General features: G+C 47.4%; 1 protein-coding gene across 3 annotated transcripts in view; it reads left to right on the plus strand.

Moving 5' to 3' along the window:
• Positions 1 to 19,348, plus strand: part of TSPAN14 (tetraspanin 14) — a 66,794-nt gene that overhangs the window by 12,904 nt on the left and 34,542 nt on the right. For 2 of the 3 annotated variants that reach the window (XM_030797978.1, XM_030797979.1), the window contains exon 2: positions 1,463 to 1,602. The exons of the other annotated variant lie outside the window; for it this stretch is intronic. The gene's annotated coding sequence lies outside the window, so the exon portion shown is untranslated. The remainder of the gene's footprint in view (positions 1 to 1,462; positions 1,603 to 19,348) is intronic. 3 annotated transcript variants of the gene reach the window in all.

The raw sequence follows: 19,348 nt of genomic DNA on the forward strand, positions 1-19,348 counted from the left end.
GGTCCTCTTTATATTTCGGTATCTTATTGTCACAAAGAGCCTTGTTTCTTAGTCTTATAATCTCTATTTTAATATTAATGATGGTCAGTTTTTCTGTCTAAATCTCAAAAGGAAGGAGGTATGTAATGAGGCCTTTCCAACCTCCTCCTTGTTGTGGCCAAGAGCTGTTTTTCAGGTTTCTCTGGGGTCCTCGTGGCCAAGAGGGTCTGTTTAGTTGGTTATGGGGCTTAGAATTTTATTTTTAGTTTACAGGTTGTTGGACCCAAACAAGACTGGGAAAGTCACGATCGAGGCAGCTCAGTATTCTTTCTGGGAAAAACACAATGGATGTAGAGGCTGGGGTTTGAATTCTGGCTTACTGGGCGACCTTGGTGGGTCACTTGCTGGGGTGTAGATTCTTACTAGAAAATGGAAGTGTTGCTCAGAGGAACTTTGGGAACATTTTAGCTGTAACCCTTGGAATTCTATTAATTTAACTCCAAAATGGTTCTATTAATCTAACTCCAGTACCTGGAATCTCTCTTGCCAACTCAGGATCCTTTGGAAGAAAATGTCATCAGATGGAATTAACAAAGGGCCCCTCTTTTCCTGGGCATTTCTTCCTCAGGTTCTTGAGGGGTGGTGATGATCACCTCAAAAGATGCCTGTAGTTTTCAAATGGAAACCGAGCCACCCTGAGCCCAAACACACACTCCCAGTTCTCAGGCGCTGCGTATGGCCTCTGGAGCTCACTGATGAGTAGTCTTACCTTGAACCTCGCCTTGGCTTTTCTTGGAAATGGCACATTACTTTTGTTTATTAGTGTAGCCCCTCTGTTGTGAAGTGGAATCCAGGGAGAGGGAAGTAAAGCTTTTAATTTTACCTCTTGCCAAAGTGAGGCCAAGCTCTTAAATGTAAAAACAAACTTGTTAAAAGTAAAAACGAAAACAATATCCCCATTCCTCTTCTTTGGGGGTGGAGACTGGGTTTAAATTTTGCCTCTATTTTGTCAACAGGTTCTGGGAGACAAAATGTTCTTTTCCTGGTGACCTTTCAGGCTGGGTTTCTGCCCTTTATGTGCCTTTCCTGGCCCAGCCTCCATCCTCTGGGCCCACCAGCCCTAACCAGCACTGCCTACCAGGCCCCCCTGTGCCTGCTGCCTGTCTGACTTCCCCCCATTGTCTTCGGGGCCAGCCTGTGTCCCTGCTCTAGGCTGTGTTTCTGCCGGGCACGACACAGGAGGGCGGTGGTCTTGGCGGAGGCAGGTCTCTATCATTTGGTTAGAGTAGCTTTTATAGCTGAGAAATGGGAATAAAAATAATCTGTGAAGATCCAGTGGGATGCAACAAAATCCCGAACAAATCCCAAAATTAAAGCATTCCTCCAGGGAAGCTGATTGCATCCTTGTAAATCAAGCACAATAAAGATGGGTGGCTTTCTTCCCATGACTTGCTTTAATGGTTGTTTTCCTTCTCTGTGTCAGTGTTACATCCTTACTATTCAAAGTGCCATCCACAGACCTGCTGATGGGCAGAATAGGCATCACCTGGGAGCTTGCTGAGCTATAGAATCTTGGGGGCCTCCATCCAGATCAGCTGGATCAGAATTTGCATTGTTAACAAGGTAACCCAAGTGATTTGAATGCTTTTTCAATTTTTTTTTTTTTTTTTTTTTTTTTTTTTTTTTGGTGAGATAGGGTCTGACTGTACACCCAGTGGTACAATTAAGGCTCGCTACACCCTTGACCTCCTGGGTTCAAGCGATCTGCCAAAGTGCTGGGATTACAGGCCCAAGCCGCCGTGCCCGGCCTGAATGCACTTTCATGTTTGAGAAGCACAGCCTCAGCCAGCCGCACTGTCATGCCTGCGCCTTCGCTTTGTTAGCCTGTTTCGTCTTTACCCACTTGCTTTCCTGAAAGTTGCTGACTTTAAACAGGTTTGGCAGCCCCTGCTCTGCAGTCCTTCCCCTCTGGGTGTGCAGTGTACAGCAGTTATTCCTTGGTGCCGGGGATGTCTTGGAAATGGAGCTAGTTCGAGAAAGCCCCCTTGGTCCAGAGCCCTGCTGGTGAGGTTATCTTTGGGACATGGGGGTGGGGGTGGGGACGGGGGGTGTAACTGGAGCCCTCCTGGGTGAAAGGACAGCCCTAAGCCTTCCTGGCCATCTGGTGCCACTTGCCCCGCCCTGTTCCAGCTGGAGAACAGGATCAGAATCAGGTTGTAAATATCGTTTGCTTTTGGAAGAAACACAAAGCATTTTCTATAAAGATGTTTTGGTGTATATTGCAGATAAATAAATAATCCAGAAGAGGGACTGTAAATTTGTATTTTGTAGTAGTTTTGCAGCAGAAAACAGTTTGAGGTGCTCTCCTGATTTCACTTTATGCCTGCACATCCCCTGCATTCTGGCGAAGGTTGGGGCTTTGTGGGGAAGAGCTTGCGTCCCTGGGAATGAGACCCTGACTGTCCTGCTCAGCTACCCAAGGGGCCCCTTGCCTTTCTGGCTCTGGTTTAGGGGATGATCTGCTTTCTCCTGACTCTTGATTTCCTCTCAACCTTTTCCAGCAGTTTCTCACCATTGATTTGCAGTTTAAAAAATTCTGTCCCCTTGACATTCACAAGGCACACTTCGTTTTATTTTTCCCCACTGGGCTTCACTTTTCATGGCTTCTTTGGAAAGGATTTTTGTTTGTTTGTTTTGTTTTAGCTCTGTAAATCTTTTTCCCCCAGGCTGGGGGAGCCAGGCCCTGGGGTGGGCTGGAAAGTGTCCCACCCTAGACTCAGAAGTTTTCCGGATTGCCATCCTTTGAGGTGGGTTTTTTTGTCTTAAAACACAGTACAGTTGTCCCTTGGTGTCCTGTTTCCAAGGGAGATTAGTTTTAGCCCCCATACTTAGTAGTATTTGCATATAACCTATGTACTTCCCCCCATATACTTTAAGTCATCTCTAGATTACTTATAATAACTAATACAATGTAAATGCTATGTAAGTATTATATAATTTAAAGCATTTGTAATTTTTTTTTTTCTTTTTGAGAGAGAGTCTTGCTCTGTTGCCCAGGCTGGAGAGCAATGGCACGTTCTCAGCTCACTGAAACCTCCACCTCCCAGATTCAAGCAATTCTCCTGTCTCAGCCTCCTGAGTAGCTGAGACTACAGGTGTGTGCCACCAGGCCCGCTAATTTTTCTATTTTTATTAGAGACTGGGTTTCACCATATTGGTCAGGCTGGTCTTGAACTCCTGACCTGAGGTGATCCACCTGCCTCCCAAAGTGTTGGGATTACAGGTGTGAACCGCTGTGCCCAGCCTTTCCTGAATATTTTTGGTCCTGGTTACTTGAATCTGAGGATGTGGAACCTGTGGATATATGGAAGACTGACAGTATATTCTAGCTGACTGTGCAATTTTGTATAAAAAGATTTTTAAGCATCTTACAGCCATAATCTTTATGCCTTTCAGGCATGGAAACATAGAGAATGAGGAGTAAATATAATTCTAAACTCTCTTATGTAGTTTCTTTGTGACCTGTACAAAGAGAACACTTCAAATCTACATTAGGCATGTAGGTCAAATCGCTGCAGCCTACTGGAGCAGCTCCTGTAACAGCCAGCTTTTAAAGACTAAGTTATTGGAGCAAAGTTTATTTCTCCCCAAGAATGGGCCACTCATCACTTGGAACATCTGTGGTGTTCAGGAGTGGCTCCCACCCCAATGGTGTCAGCCCTGCAAGGATGACCATGCTGGTTTTGTCTTGGTATCATCTGCAGGACCCAGCCTGGAGCCGGGGATACACTGAAGGCTCTGTTAATAATCTTCATTGGAGGGTCAGTCTCGGGGTGAGACAGTTGCCTGCTGCCAGGATGCGTTGCAGTGTGTCCCTCCCTATCTTCGGGCACAGCTCTCGATCCCAAACTGGGGAGCTTCTAGATGTGCTGCCCTCATCTAGTACACATTTAAACTAGCTGCTTTAGGGAGGATTTCCTGACCAGCTTGCCACCACCACCACCTCCTCCTCTCTGCCCTCCAGCACCTACTTGACTGCATTTAGTGAAGGGAGTCATGTTCTGAGTCCCCTGAGTCAGGCACAGGTCCCACTCTGAGTTGGTGTTTGTCTCCACGGCCTCATTCTCGTTGTCTTGCATGCAGCAGTGCCCTGAACATGTAGAAACAAGTCTTTAGGTGCTTGTCTCCCACAGCAAAAGCCTTTTCACCCCATGGGCTTGGCAGGCGAGCCTGTGCACTGATGGATTGCTGGGTGGGTTGCTTCAACCTTGCTGATCTAGGGAGGCCACAGGGCCCAGCCCAGTCCTCCTGAGGTGTGGAGGCACAGCACCTTGGACCCCGTGGGTTCTTGTTCACATTGGGAATACTAGTGTAGACTGGGCCCAGACTCTCCACGTTTGTTTGCAACTAGCTGAGGAAGAGGCTCTGATGTGCTCTTACCAGGGGCATGTAAAAGGATTCTGTGTATAGACATTTCATGTAGACTTAGATTTTCAGAAGCAGGCCTGTCATGATGATCAGGGTATGGATATAGGACACATGCACTATGCCTGCCTTGGCCTAGCATCCTCCCGTGAGTGGGCAGCTTCACCTTCAATGGCAGAGGGAAGTAGGTTGGGACATCAACTGGGAAGCCAAGGTGCCAGACCTCCTTTTGCCTCGCCATTTGAGAAGTGGGGGTGGGGTGGGTGGCAGGTGTAGGGTGAGTGGCAGGTGTGGGTGACCAGGCCCTGCCTCACCTGGGTGGGCAGGTGTTGCCCTGAGGCTGCTGGTGCAGTTGAATGAGCTGCCTGATGAATCATTCTGAAAATCTCTAATGGATGCTGGGCGTGGTGGCTCATGCCTGTGATCCTAGCACTTTGGGAGCCTGAGGCAGTAGGATGGCTTAAGCAGGAGTTTGAGACCAGCCTGGGCAACATAGGGAGACCCCATCTCCCTGTGTAGCTGGGACTGCAGGTGTGCACTGAGGTAGGAGGATCACTTGAGCCCAGGAGGTCAAGGCTGCAGTGAGCCGTGATGGTGCCACTGCACTCCAGCCTGGGTCACAGAGTGAGGCCCTGTCTCAAAAACGTAAAAGTGAAAATCTCCAATGGGGCCCAAGGTCTGAATGTTTTGTTTGCTGTTTTTTTTTTTCTCCAAGAAGGACCACAAACTCTATGTTTCAGTTACTTGAAGCCAGTTATTTTGTAGTATCTGCCTTAATTTAAGTTAGTTTGTTGTTTCCTCATGGTTAGATGCAAGTTTTGCAGTTTTGTCAGGAATACTGCAGAAATGGTGAGTCCTAGGTGCATCCCCTTGGGAGGCACATGTTGTGGGTCTGAGTCATTACCGGTGATATTAACAATGATCGCTTGCTTATGGTGATGTCTGCTGGGTTTCTCCCCTCTAAGTTACTATTTTCTTCTTTGTAAGTGTCCTGTGGGGAGATACTTTGAGACTATGCAAATACAGTGTGCTATTTCATGTCAAACTCATGACTGGTTTTAGGAGCCATTGCAGATTCTGGGCACAGTCGGTCGTTTCTGTCATAGGTATTGAATGCGATGATTTAATTCCATAATTCCTCCTACATTTATCGTTTAACTATATGGAACTGCTGTAGCTATGTATCGTTGTGCTACACATAACTTTTCCTTCTCTCCTGTTTATCTCTGTGTGTGTATTAGAATGGGCTCATGAATTCTTATTTTGTTCAATGAGTTAAAATCCATTGTTATTATTGTTTATTTTGCTGCTCAGATTGTTCCAGATTTGGCCAGTGGGGGCTTTGCTTTTTCAAGCTGCTGTGAATGACAGCTCTTCAAAACATGCATTTCCAGGCCTATCACAGTTCTGTTGAACTAGTTGCCATAAGATTCTGGAGGCAGCTCCTTGAGCCATTCTGCTGTCCTGTGGAGTGTGGCATCAGTCGCACTAGGCCCATGGTTTTTAGTGTGCACCTTGTGAAGCCTTCCTTTCCCCCAGCCACCTGAAGATAAAAGTGTCCTGCTCTGCCTGCCTCCATGTTGGGTTTCTGGGTCAGAGTTTCTTTGAACAAAGCCTTCTGTAGCTTAAAAAATAATAAAAATAGTAAGCTTAGAAGTCACTGGACTAGGTGACCTCCATTCCAGGCCCAGTGCTTCTCCCACTGAGGCCTCCCCTGACTCACATCCACCCACTCTGCTGCTTTCCTGATGACAGCACTGAGGTAGACAGAGGCCTCCTCTCACCAGGTTAACGAGGAGGCCCCTCGGTGTCCTGAAACTCGGCAGGTTTTGGGTTGTGGGTTTTTGGTGGTGGAAATTCACAGTGCTTCAGTTGCTAAGATCAGGGTTTTTACAAGATGCCAGGCACTGAGACCCTCAGACCCGTTGGAGAGCCTGGTGGAGCTCAGAGCTGGGGCCCAGCCTCTCCTGCACCTCCACGTGGAGGCCATCCAGGGCTGGCGGTCAGGGACTTGATGGCCTTGGAAGCCGGGGGCCCACCTTCCCCACCCTGTGCCAGGGCAGTGTTTGTCACCCTGCGATAAAGGAGGGGATCCAGCCCCCCCGACATTGTGTAGCTGTGTAGTGACTTCCCACAGTAAAGAGTCAAACTTCTTCACTCCAGTGAGTGGTTGCTGTCACCATGGTGGGTTTTTTTTTTCTAATTAAAGTTTTTTTTTTCATTTTTGATATAATCCACAGGTTCACATGCCACGGTGTCTGATTTTGCAGTGTTTCTGGTGGCCCCTGGATGTGGCATTTGGGTTAATGAGGGAATGGGTCAGGGATGTACATGAACAGTTCTGGCTCTAAGGGGTGAGTCAGAGAGAGCTGAGCCCCTCCTTCTATCCTCAGAGGGTGAGATTCTTGTGGGCAGCTGAGCAGCCTGCCCTGGCCTGCCTTAGTGATTCTCTCTCCTACTGGGGCCCATTCCCTTTCATATTCGCCTGCCCCCTCCTAGGCTTCTCTCCCTGGGTCTGCCTGTTCCTTTGGCCTGTGAATGTTCCCCAGCACCTAGCGGGCTCTAGAGACCCCCTTCTCAGATGGTAGGAATGTCCAGGCCCCAGGTGCTACTGGAGGGGCAGCAGAAACTCCACCTTCCTTGGGGGATGTGGCTGCCCTTCCTTGGGATGGGCCTGTGATCAGGTCAGAGGCCAGTTCTGGGAGCCTCAAAGGCCAGGTGGTGTTGAAGGATTGGCTTTGGAGAATGAGAGGGAAGGAGAGATAGCAAGGATAATTTGGGGGCATGGGGTGTAGCTCCGGATATGGGTGGTGGGTGTTGTCATTGTCAGCTGGGTCCTTAGAAAAAGAGGGGCCAGAGGAGGGGTGGGGTTGAAGGTAGAGAGCCGGGTAAGAGACCTTCAGACCTTCCCTGTAAGGTCATGAGGAACTGACCTGTGCCCTCAGGAGGGGAGGGGAGGGGAGTGGAGGGGAGGGGAGGTATTGGAGTGTGAGGAGTTTAGGAAAGCTCCTGAGTGTCTGAGTGGGTGAAGGCTGAGGGATTCCGGGTGGGGCCCCTTGGTCCATGCTCTGTCTGGTATTTGTGCCTGGTGCTTATGTGGAAAGATGCAGATCTCTGGAACCATCAGCAGAGTAGTGTTGGAGGCTTGTGAGGCATGTGATTATCCCATAGGAGGGGCAAACACTCCAGGGACATCACTCTCGGGAAGCCTGGGGAGCTCACAGTGCCTTTGTGCAGGGTCAGGCCACATGGTTTGAGCCAGACCTTCCCAACACTCAGTTCACTTTTCTCCACTGTCATGTCATCCGGCTTCCTTCCCTTGGGGCTTCTCTCCCCTCTTCCTCCCTCATGACCCCTTATTTGTATATAAAAAATGAGCCTGTTGTCTCAGAGCTTCTCAAATTTTCATCTTATTCAGGATCTTAGTGAAATGCAGATTGAAGGGAATTGAGATTCCACATTTCCAGCAAGCTCCTGAAATGGGCATCGTCCAAACAAGGCAAGGCAGAATCGGGGGATGCTAAAGAACTGGAGGTAGAGGACACCCCATTGGAGGGGTGCAGGCGGCCATCTTCCCCCTCTGAAGGTCCCTGTGGGAGGAGCCAAGGGCCTGGCTTCTTTGCGGCTGCCAAGCACTGGCCGGAGTTTAATCTGGATCCAAGGCTCACAAACAGCTGGTTCTTAAGGGAGTGCCAGTGTTGCAGTGATGTTTGATAGAGCTAATCTGGCAATACGAGAGATAATGAGCTTTTCTGTAAATCTAATAAAAGTTTTGGGCTGAGCGTGATGGCTCATGCCTGTAATCCCAGCACTTTGGGAGACTGCAGAGGGAGGATCTCTTGAGCCAGGGGTTTGAGACTAGCCTGGGCAACATAGTGAAACCCTATTTCTACAAAAAATTAAAAAATTAACTTGATGTGGTGGTACACACCTGTGGTCCCAGCTACTTGGGAGGCTGAGGTAGGAGGACCACATGAAGCTGGGAGTTTAAGACCCTGTCTCTAAAAAGAGAAAAAAAGTTTTAAGTTAAAGGTCCACTCTGTTCTGAGTTGATGTTCTTTTTCTGCCCCCTTTCCCCATCCTTTGTTGTTGTTGTTGTTGAGACAGAGTCTCGCTCACTGCAACTTCCGCTTCCTGGGTTCAAGCAGTTCTCTGCCTCAGCCTCCCAAGTAGCTAGGATTACAGGCACCTGACACCACACCCAGCTAATTTTTGTATTTTTAGTAGAGACAGGGTTTCACCATCTTGGCCAGGCCGGTCTTGGACTCCTGACCTTGTGATCCACCTGCCTTGGCCTCCCAAAGTGCTGGGATTACAGGCGTGAGCCATGTAAAAAGGATGGCCTCCCCATCCTTTTTATACAGTCATCCCTCCACTGTCCAAGGGGGTTTGGTTCCAGGACATACCCCCTCCACGATGCCGAAATCCATAGATGCTCAAGTCCCTAATATAAAATGGTGTAGTATTTGCATATAACCTTCACACATTCTTCCCTAAACTTTAAACCATCTCCAGATTACATAAAAATATCTAATACAATGTAAAGGCTGGCTGGGTGCGGGGGCTCACGCTTATAATACAAGCATGTTGGGAGGCTGAGGCGGGCAAATTGCCTGAGCCCAGGAGTTCGAGTCCAGCCTGCGTGACATAGTGAGACCCTGTCTCTTAAAAAAAATTTAAAAATCAGCTGGGCATGGTAACACACTCCTGTAGTCCCAGCTACTTGAGAGGCTGAGGCAGGATTGCTTGAGCCTGGGAGGTCAAGGCTGCAGTGAGCCAAGTTTGCACCATTGCACTCGAGCCTGTCTCAAAACCAAAAGTAAATGCTGTGAATATAGTTGTTTTACTGTTTTTTTTTTGTTTGTTTTGTTTTTTGAGACGGAGTCTCACTCTGTCTCCCAGGCTGGAGTACAGTGGCGAGATCTCTGCTCACTGCAAGCTCCACCTCCCGGGTTCACGCCATTCTCCTGTCTCAGCCTCTTGAGTAGCTGGGACTACAGGCACCCGCTACCACACCCGGCTAATTTTTTGTATTTTTAGTAGAGACGGGGTTTCACCGTGTTAGCCAGGATGGTCTCCATCTCCTGACCTCGTGATCCACCCGCCTCGGCCTCCCAAAGTCCTGGGATTACAGGCAGTTTTACTGTATTTTTTACTTGTATCATTTTTTGTGTTTTTTAAAAAAATATTTTTCAAATATTTTTCATTCCCAGTTGGCTAAATCCATGGATACAGAACTGTGGTTGCAGAAGGCTGACTGTATTAAATCTCACAATTTCTGTAGGTTAGAGGTCCAGGCCCAGCATAGCTCAACTTATTCCCTCCTTAGGGTCTCAGAAAGCCCAAATCAAATTGTTGGCAGGGCTGTGCTCCTCTCTGAAGGCTCTGGGAAGAATCCATTTCCAGGCTCATTCAGGTTTTCAGCAGAGTGCAGTTTCTTGCTACGGTAGGACTGAGTCCTTGCTGACTGTCAGCCAGGGCTACTCTTAGCTCTTAGAGTCTCTCACTGGTCCTCGCATGTGGCCCCTGTACTCAGATCCAGCAACAGTGCAGCAAATCCTGCTGCTGCTTCTCTGCCTTCCTCTTCTGCCCTCAACTGGGAGGGAGCTCTGTTTTAAGGGCTCATGTAATTACATTGGATAGCTCAGATGATCCCCCTATGTTAAGATCAGTTGATTAGTAACCTTAATTACATGTGCCAAGTCTCTTTTGCCCTTTCTTTTATGTAATAATAGACTATACTTCCTGATTTTTTCACTTTGCTAAATAAAAAGGTGGCAATTAAAAATACTTTGAAATCTTCCTAGAGGTCTTCTGGGTAAAAAAGAGTGGTTTGAGTAGACACATCTAATTTTGCTTTCTCCCAAAACCCCACATAAGATAAAGGGAGTTGTAAAAAAGAAACTGATGCATGAGGACAGGGAGAATGAGAAAGAAAACAACAGCAAGAAAAATTTTGCAAGCAAAGAGTACATGAATGATTCAGTTTAAAATGTAGGAGTGGATGGCATGAGATTTTTTTGTGGGGGCGGGGGAATGTGGGCATCAGAGGTTGCTGAGTAGGAGAATAGTTTGAAAGCAGCTGATGCAGTTATATCCTTCCATCCCTTTCCTTCCATCATGATGCTGGGTGATGGCCTCCGACTTTAGCTGCATGTTGCACATTTCTGCAGAAGGAAAAACCAAGGGCCCAGGAGCCTCCAGGTATTCTTGGGAGTTAATATAGAGACCACCTCCATTCTCTAGTCCTCTAACCCCTTTTAGCTTCTAGAACATTGACAGCCAGGCCCTTATAGATGAAAAGGGGCCTCAATGTTTAGTCTAACCAGCCTAAGATGGGAAAAAAATACAAATGATGCCGACAACAGGGATTTCCCAGCAAATGGCCCAACCAGATCATCCTAGACAGAAACTTAGCTGCCCAAGGACTCAGAGCTTCCAGCTAGTTCCTGAGTCATTCACTCTTAGTCATGCGGACTGCCAGGGATTACTAGATGGCTAAAGAAAGTGCCTAATATGAAGGAAAGCAAAACAAATGAAAAAAAGCAATTTGAAAGGAAGTCTATTTAGAGAAAAGAACATTTTGAAAAAAATTCTTGTACCCATGAAATAAGAACAGGATACAGTAAAAAGGAACAGTTAGAAAACAAAGTTATCAGAAAATTTTTAAAAAATAAGGGCAGAGCAAAAATATCAGTAGTAGTATTAGAAAATAAAGTTCAGGGAGTCTTTCAGAAAATAGAGCAAACAGATGAGGAGATGAATAATAAATAAGGCAGAAAAGGTAAGAAAATTAAAGGCATCAGCCAGGCTTCCCACATCAATTGACAGGAGCTAACCGAAAGGGAAAACAGAGAAGAATGCAAGTGTCAAAATCATTGAGGAAAATATTGCCTGAAATAGGTTATTAGCTTCTCTATGGAGGGGCCTATGGAATGTTGAGCCAAGTAGATGAAGGCAGACCCAGACTAGTACCCTCAAATGTCAATATGCTTGGGAGAAAGGGATGATGCTACAAGTTACACAGAGAAAGAAACAGGTCAAATACCAAGATCAGAAATCTGAGTGGTTTTGGGCTTCTCAATACATCTGAATATAGGAGGTGGGGGGAGTGATGCCTTCATCATGCTCAGTGAAATTGATCCCCAGCCTAGAACTCTGCACACAGCCAAACTCATTCAAGAGTGAAGGTATCCTGTAATCCCAGCACTTTGGGAGGCCGAGGCAGGCGGATCACTTGAGACCAGGAGTTCGAGACCAGCCTGGCCAACATGGCAAAACCCTGTTTCCATTAAGAATATAAAAATTAGCTGGGCATGGTGGTGCATGCCTGTATCCCAGCTACTCCAGAGGCTGAGGCAGGAGAATCTCTGGAACCCAGAAGGCAGAGGTTGCAGTGAGCTGAGGTTGTGCCAGGGCACTCCAGCCAGGGTGAAGGAGTGAGACTGTGTCTCAAAAAAAAGAGTGAAGGTAGAAAAAAGAAGTTTCAGACATACTGGATGTGAAAAACTTGCCTTTCACATTGAAGAAACCCATGAAGGTGAACAAAGAGTAGATCTTCTTTAGGGTGTATCCCAAGAGATGTAAAGGGAATTCTGTGCACTGGTCCAGATGGAAGGATCTCCGGAGGCCCCAGGAGGATTTCTTTTTGAAGAAGAAATAGAAATAAAACATCAGATGTGAAAAAACTCACTGAGGGTAGATTTAGACAACTGATATTAAGTTTTTGGTTAAATATTGATAAATTCATAGAAAATTAAGCAAACAAAACAAGAAGTTGTACAGGAAAAGAAATGAAATCATGTGTTACGTTGCTCACTCTAATAGCTCACATGGTCATAATAAGGTCAACTATGAAAATTACTCCAGCCAGCACTGCAGTTTAATTAGTGGAGAGGTGAGGGGTGGCTTGCAGGGAGAGGGATTTATGGGGAGTAAAGGGTTAAGTCCTCCTCTTCCAAGATAGAAAGCGGATACATAATATGTAAAACTGAAAAGCTGGGGAATTGTAATACAAAATGGCGCGATTTCGGCTCACCACAACCTCCGCCTCCTGGGTTCAAATGATTCTCCTGCCTCTGCCTCCCAATTAACTGGGATTACAGGCATGGGCCACCGCGCCTGGCTAACTTTTTTTTTTGAGATGGAGTCTCGCTCTGTCACCCAGGCTGGAGTGCAGTGGCAGCGATATGGCTCACTGCAAGCTCTGCCTCCTGGGTTCATGCCATTCTCCTGCCTCAGCCTCCTGAGTAGCTGGGACTACAGGCACCTGCCACCATGCCCGGCTAATTGTTTGTATTTTTAGTAGAGATGGGATTTCACTGTTAGCCAGGATGGTCTCGATCTCCTGACCACGTGATCCTCCCACCTCGGCCTTCCAAAGTGCTGGGATTACAGGCGTGAGCCACCGCGCCCAGCCTATATGCAGACATTTCTAAGAGATAGTTGGGTGTAAACATCAAGAGTCAGCTAGAAGTTGGAAGTGTCACCTAGAAAGGGAAAACCTGACTTAAGGGCTGGGATCTGCTGTTTTCTCAACACGGTTTTTACAGTAGTTGATTCTTATGCAGTTATGATTTTGAAAAATGAAAAGAGAAAAGCAAATCTACAATGCACAGCATGTGATAAGGGGACATATTTCACAAAACTCATTTTTATTTTTTTGAGATGGAGTCTCACTCTGTGGCTCAGGCACAGAGTGCACTGGTGCAATCTCGGCTCACTGCAACCTCTGCTTCCCAGGTTCAAGCAATTCTCCTGCCTCAGCCTCCTGAGTAGCTGGGGTTACAGGCACCTGCCACCATGCCTGGCTAATTTTTTGTATTTTTAGTAGAGACGGGGTTTCACCATGTTGACTAGGCTGGTCTCAAACTCATGACCTCAAGTGATCCACCTGCCTCAGCCTCCCAGAGTGCTGGGATTATAGGCATGAGCCACTGTGCCCAGCCTCCACAAAACTCATTTTAGTTGTGCATGTGAGTGTGCATATGCACTGGATTGACTTTTGTTAAATATATTTCCTACTATGGGTCGTGATAAGATTTGAAAACCCTTGTTGAGTGGTTTCTCATTGTCAGTTCACTTTTCTTTTCCTTTTTTTTTTTTTTTGAGACAGAGTTTCACTCTTGTTGCCCAGGCTGAAGTGCAATGGCGCGATCTTGGCTCACTGCAACCCCCACCTCTCTGGTTCAAGCGATTCTCCTGCCTCAGCTTCCCGAGTAGCTGGTATTACAGGTGTGAGCCACCACACCTAGCTAATTTTGTATTTTTAGTAGAGATGGGGTTTCACCATGTTGGTCAGGCTGGTCTCAAACTCCTGACCTCAGGTGATCCACCTGTCTCGGCCTCCCAAAGTGCTGGGATTATAGGCGTGAGCCACTTTGCCAGGCCAACCAGTTCACTTTTCACACTTCTGAATTGTTGAGATATTTTACAGTTGAGAATGTGTTACTTTTTTAATTTAAAAAAGGGCAGGAGGGAGGAATGTTAAAGGTGAGTACAACACTGTAGCCGAGGAGCCCTGTTTATGATGACTGCCAGCCTTATCATATTGTAGCCAGCATTCTCCTCCCCAGCAGGGGCACCTCCAACCAGCAGTGGCCCCATTTTCATTTATAATACAAAGGTGGTAATGGTAAGTGTGATGCTGGAAACCTTTTTTGGAAAATCACTTGTAAGTCCACCACCACCACATGCAGCCATTTTCATGCTCTTACCATTCCACTTTGGCCTTTAAACACATGCTTACAATTGTCTCATAATCGCAAACCATGAGGTTCATGTTTCACTTAATGCATATTTTTCTGGAGGCAAATTCTTAGTCATTAGTTTATTGATTAAGGGTGTGACCTTTTTTTTGGGTGGTAAATGTAACCATATTGCTACCAAATGGTAGTAACCGTTTCATCTGCTGCCAACAAGGAATAAATGTGTTTGCCACAATAGTGGTGGCAATTTTGTTAAATTAAAAAGTGTAAAGTAGGCCGGGTGTGGTGGCTTATGCCTGTAATTCCAGCACTTTGGGAGGCTGAGGTGGGCGGATCACCCAAGGTCAGTAGTTCGAGATCAGCCTGGCCAACGTGGTGAAACTCCTGTCTCTACTAAAAATACAAAAATTAGTTGGACATGGTGGTGGTCACCTGTAATCTCAGCTACTCAGTAGGCTGAGGCAGGATAATCACTTGAACCCGGGAGGCGGAGGTTGCAGTGAGCCGAGATCGCACCATTGCACTCCAGCCTGGGCAACAAGAGCGAAACTCCGTCTCAAAAAAAAAAGAAAAAGTGTAAAATAGGCCAGGCATGGTGACTCACACCTGTAATCTCAGCACTTTGGAAGGCCGAGGTGGGCGAATTGCTTTGAGCTCAGGAGTTCAAGACCAGCCTGGGCAACATGATGAAACCCTGTTTCTACAAAAATTAGCCAGGCCTGGTGGCATGCACCTGTGGTCCCAGCTACTCCAGAGGCTGAGGCTGGAGAATCACTTGAACCAGGGAGGCGGAGGTTGCAGTGAGCTGAGTGCACCATTGCATTCCAGCTTGGGCAACAGAGTGGGACTTGTTTAAAAAAAAAAAGTATAAAATAGTATGTCTGGATTGTCTTTAAGTTTTATTTCTAGTGACATTGAATATTTTTCCTTTTTAAAAAAAATTTTTTTAAAGACTGGGTCTTGCTCTGTCACCCAGACTGGAGTGCAGTGGTGTGATCACTGCTCATCACAGCCTTGACCTCCCAGGCTCAAGTGATCCTCCTGCCTCAGCCTCCCAAGTAGCTGGGACGTCAGACACCACACCCAGCTAATTTTTGTACTTTTTGTAGAGATGGTGTTTGGCCTTGTTGCGCAGGCTTATTTTTCCATTTGTTATGTTATTCTTCCCTTTGTTATGTTACTCTTTCCTTTGTGTATAATGTTCATATCCTTTGTTCATTTGTGTACAACAGGAGTCTTTTTGAAGTATGGGTCTCTATAGGTTGCAGATATTTACTGTGTCATAATTTTTTCAGCTGCAGGTAACATTTGTGTTTCCTTTTTTATTTTAATGTTACTTTTAATCATGGGGATTTTTTAGATTTGTTATCTGTTCAGGCTTGGTAGTCTTGTGCTTTGAATTATTTTTTCCTGTCACCTCAAAAGTTGAAGGAGGGTAAAATGGACTTGAAAACCCTGTTCTCTGGGTGTGGTGTGTGCGTGTATGTGCGTATGCCCTTTAAATCTGTAAGTTGTTATTTGATTATTATTTAACTCCCCTCAAGTTGCTAACCAGTTATCTCACTACTGTTAAACAATTCTCCCTTTGCCCCGTTTTGAGAAGTTGTTTTTTTTTTTTTTTTTTTGAGACAGAGTCTCACTCTGTCCTCCAGGCTGGAGTGCAGTGGCGCAATGATCTCAGATCACTGCAAGCTCTGCCTCCCGGGTTCACGCCATTCTCCTGCCTCAGCCTCCCAAGTAGCTGGGACTACAGACGCCTGCCACACGCCCGGCTAATTTTTCGTATTTTTAGTAGAGACAGGGTTTCACCGTGTTAGCCAGGATGGTCTCCATCTCCTGATCTCGTGATCCGCCCGCCTCGGCCTCCCAAAATGCTGGGATTACAGGCGTGAGCCACCGTGCCCAGGCAGAGAAGTTGGTATTTTGATAAACATGTGCCTCCCTCCTGCCACACTGATGCTTTATTTTCTATCACGTTCTTAGAGTTGAGACAGTATGAGATCTTAATTTTTTTTTTTATGCACACAAAATAGCTTTTGGAGATTATTCTCTGCTGGAATGGTACTTAACATTTGTGAAAAGTTTACCCATCTCTACTTTTAGGGAGGTTCTTAGTCGTGCGTGTGTGTGTGTGTGTGTGTGTAAGATAAATGGTGTTCGTGTTCTTTGTGGATGCATCTTCTCATAGAGGGCTAACTTCTGCCTTCCTTCAGTATGATGTGGTTTAGCAAATGAGGTGAGATGCTAGGGACCATGGTCATTTTGGGAATCATTTTAGGTCAGATCTGGGTTCTAGTTTCAGCACTACTGCCTTTATCAACCTTCCTGCATTTTTGTGTAAATGCCCTAGTAGCTCCATTGGTGGCTCAGGAGCACTCAGTCCTTTTTTCCTCTCTTGGGGTTCTGAAGCCTCCAAGTCACATCTGTTGTGCAGCTCCATCATTACCCCTCTACAGATAGAAGGCCACCTTACACTGTGTAGGAGGATATGGCTTAGGCTGGAGTCCAAATGAGTCTCCCATTTACCTTCCTCAGCTTAAACTATGTGGAGACCAGGATCTGCCAGCCCCACAGAGGGTCAGGACCTGCTTTCCAACCCGCTGGCCAACACAGCAGAGAGGGACAGAGTGAGAGGTGCCTTCCCTCCCTGTCCCGAGGTTAGGTGGGTGGCAGGGGTGGGGAAGGGCGGGGTGGAGAAGGAAAACTGAAATGTTTCTTTTCAACAGTTAATTGCAATAGTTTCCTCTTCTGTGGATTGAGGATGGGGGAAAAAGTGTCACTGGGACAGCCCTACCCCTAGACCTCATGGGGTTATCCTGGGTTGGCCAAAAACGGCATAATACTGGCGGTGCATGTGCTCTGGGTTGTAAGTGGCACGAGCATCAGGATACGTTGTTTGAGCGTGGCACACCTCTTCTTGGATGAGGGGGGTTTCTTCCTAGTTATTCCGCAGTGTGGCCCTGGCTAGTGTAGTTTCGAGTGTTGATGTTACCAGGGGGGATGTGAGGACTTGGAGTTTAGGACATGGCTGTGAGAGTCTCTGATGGGTGTAGGTGTGGACCCCAGGATCTGAAGGCAGAATTGTTTTCTGGTTGGTCATGCGTGTTGGGTGGAAGGTGAAGCAGCAGATGGTGAGGGAACCCAGGCGCCCCGTGGATAATCCTTGCTCCAGAGCGCTGGCCTCCCTGCCAACTGCATCCCCATGAAGTGTTCCCTGTAGCCTTTCCATGTTCTGTACACTTAATGGGTGCGAGCTGCAGGAGACCAGGGACCGTCAGGTTGAGATTCCCTGTGTTGCCACAGGACAGTCATTTTGCAGGGGAGCAGAGATGAGCCACCAACACTGTGGAAAGCACACAGACACGTTTGCTAATGAGCTGGTTTCTTTGTGGAGCTTTCATCAAGGAGGAAGGGGGAAGTTTGGCTTTCCTTACTGCTTCTGGAGAGTTCTTTACAGGGTTGGGTTAAATGAGGTCAAAGGAGCACTCTATAGGATCCCAAGGCATTGGATTCCATGGCTCACAGCAGCCCTCCTTAGTTCCTGAGGCACAGCTCCCTGGAGGGCACAGCTTTCTACTTTCCAGGCTCCTCTAGGAACCATGAGGAAGAGAGGTGGCAGGATTGTCTTGTCCATAAAAAAAAAAGAATAGAGTTTCTACCGCTTAGAACATTTTTCTGAATTGACAGTTCTCTGTGATAAATGTACTTGAGTTTTAGGTTAAAAATTTTTTTTCATCCTATATGCATTAATCCAGACGTGGATTTATGGTTGGGTAGCCCAACGCTCCCCTGAAGGGAAAAAAAAAGAACAATTAAAAAAGCCAAACCATCGGCTGGGTGTGGTGGCTCATGCAGGTAATCTCAGCAATTTGGAAGGCCCTGGCGGTTGGATTGCTTGAGGCCAGGAGTTTGAGACTAGCCTGGGCAACATAACATAGTGAGACTCCTATCTCTACCTACACAAAAAATTAACAAACCAACCCAGGGCTTTGGGACCCTGTAATCTGAAACAAGCTGGTGAATGTTAGCTATAGCTACTGTTAAGTTAGTTGCCTACAAGGAGCCCCTCTCTGCGAATCCGTGTGCTGCACCACAGCTCAACAGGCCCGTCTACCTTTGTAAGATCCCCAAGGGGACTGCTGCAGCCCTCGGTGCCTAAGCTGATACCTGATCTGCTGGGCATGGGTCTGCTGGCATGTCAGTATCACAGTGGGGGTGGGGGACTTGTCGGAAATGCAGATTCAGGGCTCCAACGCAGACCTCCTTACCAGAACCTTGTGTTGGGGGCTGGGATCTGTACCTAAAATAAGTGATTCTGATGCTGCCAGCCAGGCCCCTCATGCCAGTGACGTTAGGGGCAGGTCACTAAGAGCCCCACTTTAGTTGAGGATGTTGAGGTCCCGAGAGAGCAGGGACTTGCATGGGCTGAGGTCACGTTGCTGAAGGAAGGCGCCTGTGTCTCGACCTGAGAGCTCCTTTTCTCCCTGCAGCCACTCTGTGTGGCCCAGACAGTGTTCAGGCCTTGTGTGTATGCTTGTGTCCTGTAGAGTTCTTGGGCAACAAGTGGTTGTGTTCACACTCATTCTTGGAGGCAAGTTTTATGGACGTGCTCTTGTGATGGTGGGGCGGTGGTGGGGGGGGGGAGGTGGGGATGGGGCAGCTGGATAGCTGTCTGCCTGTCGTTGTCCACAGCTGGTTTCTGAGGTCAGACAGAAGGAGGGGCCGGTGGGTGAGTGGTGGTGTCTAGGCTGTGCCTGTCAATTCCACACCGTGGGAGAGGTGGAGCGGTCACAGGTTCCCTTTCCAGAGGAGTGTGGTTTCATGTCCCGTCTTGGCACTTCTTGCTCAGAACATTGCAGACTAGCAGCCAGCCTGCCGTGGCTGCCTTACAGGAAGGGGTTTTGCAAGTAGCCACTCCGTGGAAACTGGTTTCTCACTGGCGGATGTGGGTGGGTCGCCTCCTCACCTCTAGGGTGGCCTTGTCTGCTTTCGTCTTGGGCTGTGTTACTCTCCTCACCTGGGAAGTGGGGGGTGAGCAGGGGGCTGGCATGGGACCACTGCCCTATGGGCCTCTGATCCTGTCCCTATCTGTGCACTTGAGGCACTCCCTCCTTCCTCGCTGTTCAGCCACTGCATTGGGGGCAGGGGACCGTGGAGGACTTAGGGGTCCACCTGGATTGCCACTGGGGTTCAAAAAGGAAAGCAGTAAAGGTAGGCCAGGCCCTCAGAAAAGTCCC

Source organism: Nomascus leucogenys, chromosome 18 (assembly GCF_006542625.1).
Source record: "Nomascus leucogenys isolate Asia chromosome 18, Asia_NLE_v1, whole genome shotgun sequence".
NCBI classification, from domain to species: Eukaryota; Metazoa; Chordata; class Mammalia; order Primates; family Hylobatidae; genus Nomascus; species Nomascus leucogenys.